Consider the following 4,656-nt stretch of genomic DNA (forward strand, 5'->3'; position numbering starts at 1 on the left):
ATTGTCACATTTTTCAGAATGCAATAATATAGCATATCCACAAACACTTTATGATGGAAATCATTATTCACTGGACAGTTGAGTCGCGAAGCAATAACATAACTAATAGTTAATGATAATAAAACTTATATTAATCAAATTAATTAGCGACAACAAAGACTTATGCAGATAGCTTTGAGTTCACTAGCTTATAATATATACTCAAACTAGTTGCAGACTCTCCTCGCCTAAACGAGTGGTTTTGTTTAATGCATGTCACATATCATATTTTATTTGTCTAATATCAAATGTTTATCTTTAAATTACTTGTGCTCACATGAATGAACAATTAAAGATCTGGGCCACGTGCACTTAACTAAATAGGAGGATCCCACATCTTAATTACATTACCAGCCCATAATTTATAATACAACATCAGCCCATTTCCTTATATACAAAACCAGGATTCCTAACCCTCCAGTAATTAAATCCGGAACCCTATCTCAAGTGCAGACACCTTGCATTGCCAAACCCTAAAGTCCCTTTTTCCCTTATCAGAATCGGAATTCAGCAAGGTATATGTATATATTCGGACATATGACATATAAACTCAGCAAACATAAACCATTAAAACTCGGATTACACTAAATATAGTCAGACTTCATATAACCTTCATTAATCCAAAAGCCAAACTCGAACAACATGTACCGGCCAGCATCCAAAACAATGAAACACTGACATATACAATTTACTAAGCTCGGACAATGATGTAGGCCCAAGTGTAGAAGAGCGGGCTATTTTGTATTTGGAGGCCCAAGACCGCGTAACAAAAGGGGCCTCACTAAAATGGCTCTAACTTGGGCTACGGGGGTCCGTTTGGGACGTGCGACCAGGCGATTCGAACGTGAGAACAAGCTCTATCTTGCTGCAAACAGCCTACGGCGGTTTGGGTCATCGTCCGGGCCAAAAAACGCTTATTTCCATGAGTTATTTTATGTTTTATGTTTTTAGTGGGTTTTTTGGACTTTTGTTTTGTTCTAGTTTTTGGCCCAAGTGTGTTTTAGGCCCATTTTCGAATTTCAGTCTCTATTTATATGTTGCTAAAGATAATGAAAAGTTCAGACTTGAATTTTGAGAAAACTGATTTTTCACTTCAAATTCCGTGCCCTTTGGGTTGAATTTTGGGGTTGGGGAAGAACTACACGGGTATTCGTAGAATCAACGTGTTTGATCTTCATTTATCGTACCACGCACTACATCAGACAAATACAACTTGTAACACCCTAACACGTTTTAACCTAAGATTCGCAACGGAAACTAAATACCTAAAATTTCCTTCATGATATTCTTTCTTTCATTTAAATACATTAATCTATTTTATAAATTAATCCAAAAACTAACATACATGTCTCAATTTAAGTGACTACGTACACATCCACATACAATCCGTGTCTTGACTCGATCTTCAACCGCGTACACTTCTAGATGAAACATCCAAACATATATAGCCTGCAGTCACCACATTCAAACACATTATTAGCAACCGGTGACATAATACAAAAATCTTAACACAAGCATAATAGCGTGTCAACATATCATGCTTTTTCTTATACTAGCCCCTTCATCCATCCATTCGATTACTCGCATCGGATTGTGGAGTCAACCTTCACTTCCTTTGTTAACATGCCTATACTTCACATTAATTCTCAATAGAAAAACGATTAATACATTAGCTTCCATTTATATGAACATGTCCTCAAATACACATAACTCATCTTATTCATTCAAGCATAATTTCATTTGTAAGTTCCCTTTCTTACCCAAACCTAATCGAATCTCTTTCTTAACCACTTCCAACCCATTCCATTAAAACTTAACTTAGTAATAGCATTGATCCATATCTTCTTACATTGCATTCAGCAATTAACATATATCATAAATACATTACCAAACTAAAGGGTAAGTTTGGAGTTCTCTTACCTTGTGCGTCCGTATTTTCGTTCGCTTACTTGATTGAGTCTTCTTAGCCCGTTAGCCTTCAACGCTCCCATCCATCTTGACATGATTCCTATACACTCATGTCATTACATTCACATTCTTATTAGCATATATGCTCATACATATGAACAACCATATTAAATTCACATCTAACATACGACCTACATGAAGCATACTCAACATCATTAATTCATTTAAACAAGCATAAAGTATACTCGACATCATCCCTAGATAATCTTCACATGAACTATATCTATTTACCCATTACTTGCATACAATTTCACTTATTATTGTCTTTTAGACATTTCATCAAACACTTGGTGTGCGTACTACTTCCTAAGCATAATGTACAAGTATTTCATGTTTTTTCTTCCTAGTTATCACTTTCATTCATCAATACAAGTAAACATCATACAAACTATATACCATACTCAGTCTATATACATGTACACATCACATACTACACATTTTCACAATCAATTTCATACCCTTTCATGAATTAGACATAAACCCACTTAGCTAGGTGTAGTAAATCATCAAAATACTCAATTTATAGCAATTTACTCAAAATCTTCACTTAGGGTTCGTTCCTAAGCAAGCATACATTGTCAATTTGGCCATAACCTAAACAATTCATACATAAATCACTACTTGTGATGTTCATCAAGATTTCTCAACTTCATTAAACATCAAAATTCAACATACCTTATGATCCCCTAGCTTGGGTGATCGTTAATTCATGTTCCTTCTTGAATTTGAGCCTCGATTCATCCTTCAATTGGTTGATATATGATGAACTAGGGTTTGGCTCTCTAGAGCCTTCCCCTGATCACGTACAGAACACACACGAAGTGTGTGTGTGTGTGTGTGTGTGTGTGTGTGTGTTATGTTCATTTAACATAACAACTTTCGAGTTATCCCACTTTGGTCCCTCATGTTTCATTTTAATCAAATAAGGCTACAACTCTTCGCTTACTACTAACGAGACCAATAATCAACTAGGTTAATTATTCCTAGTTAATCCTTATTTTTCAGGTTAACTTTTCTCATTAACGGTACCTTACCCGTTTCTTAATAGTAACCGGGTCTAAATTACCAAGCCCGTTTTTGGGGTGTTACAAGTCCCCCCTTAAAAGAGGTTTCGTCCCCGAAACCTTGCTCATATCCACGGGGCCATAATTCTTTACTTACCAGTTACTACCAGTCCTTCTATATAGCACACTTCTAAAATACATTCATATATCTTTGGATTTTGGATTCTTGTCTCCTGTTAGCTCCTTAGTGATGATCATCACTACTTGGCTATTCATTCATTTCATTCACAATACACACCATGGCAAGAATTCACTCATACCTTATAAAAAGGGTCCCATTCATGAACATATATAACTATACGTCTTATCGTTACTTTCTTAAATCAAATGTAATACTTATATACTTACATTTACACATATGTTCCTACATACATATATACATACCTTCATGAATACATTCACACATGCATACATACATGCATAAATACATACAAGCTTTATTCCTTTGTGCACATTCAATCCCCTTTAACACATACGTACGTACGTTCATATATGTACACTCATACATCTATTTACCTACACCTAAAAACATACTTGCAACATAACTACCATTTCATACTCACCTCTCGTACTCAACTCGAGATTCAACATCACACTACGTTTGCTACCGACATGTACTATGCACATTCAATCCCATTTCTAGTTTCTTTAAAACTTTGGTTCGTTTGACCTATTTATAACAGGTCAATGCATGACCGCTCTCTAACATGTCATTTTCATTCATTTAACCTGTTCGTGACGGGTCATTACATATTGGAGTATGCATTGTACTTACTTCTAGTCCAAGCATACTTACAGCATGTCACTTCATCCTTCTTATATTTAACATCAACAGTTATCTTATTTCATTTCATTCTTTTGTTTAACTTGGTGTTTATTCACCCATAACTCCTTCACAAATTTCTGATTTGTATCAGCATTATACTGTTCATGGATCAAATAATATAACTTGCAAGACCTAAGCTTACATAATTGAGAATTCACAAGGATCTTTGCATTTAATATAAATAATGGCCATAACTTTCATACAATGTTTATAACACTTCAACACTTTAGATATGATAACATACTCATACTCATAAAACCCTTACAAGGTTCATAATTGGTTCAATTCGTAACATAACGTAACTTTACCCTTTTGAGATCAACTTCAATTCCTCGTGCATCCAATGTTCTCATACATGCATTACATTGCTTTCTCAACGGAAAAACGGTTAATAACGTTAATACTCGAACGTATCTAAATCGTACATACGCACATGCTTTCCCACGTGCATACATACATACATTCGTTCATACATATCTACATATGTGTATACATTTATACCTACCTTCATACGTACTTACATTCATTCATTCATACTTACATACATTCATACATTTTTGCATACATTCATACATACTTACATACGTGCATATACTCATACATATATATATACATACTTGCATACATTCCTACACCTCTACGTACATGCGTACATTCATACATACCCCTCATACCTTCATGGACGATAATTCTTTCCTCATGCATACGTACATACATTCATGCCTACTTCATACATATCCACATACGTTCATACATTAC

At 34.9% G+C, this 4,656-nt stretch overlaps 1 long non-coding RNA gene across 1 annotated transcript; it reads right to left on the bottom strand.

Annotated features, from left to right (window-relative positions):
• Window positions 1-1,254: 1,254 nt before the first annotated feature.
• On the bottom strand, window positions 1,255-2,822 carry LOC110934665. Its single transcript, XR_002588533.2, has 3 exons — window positions 2,683-2,822; window positions 1,960-2,047; window positions 1,255-1,488 (listed from the first exon to the last, which is right to left on the bottom strand). It is a non-coding gene; the product is annotated as an uncharacterized LOC110934665 (long non-coding RNA).
• Window positions 2,823-4,656: the final 1,834 nt, after the last annotated feature.

This window comes from Helianthus annuus, chromosome 4 (genome assembly GCF_002127325.2).
Source record: "Helianthus annuus cultivar XRQ/B chromosome 4, HanXRQr2.0-SUNRISE, whole genome shotgun sequence".
Lineage (NCBI taxonomy): Eukaryota > Viridiplantae > Streptophyta > Magnoliopsida > Asterales > Asteraceae > Helianthus > Helianthus annuus.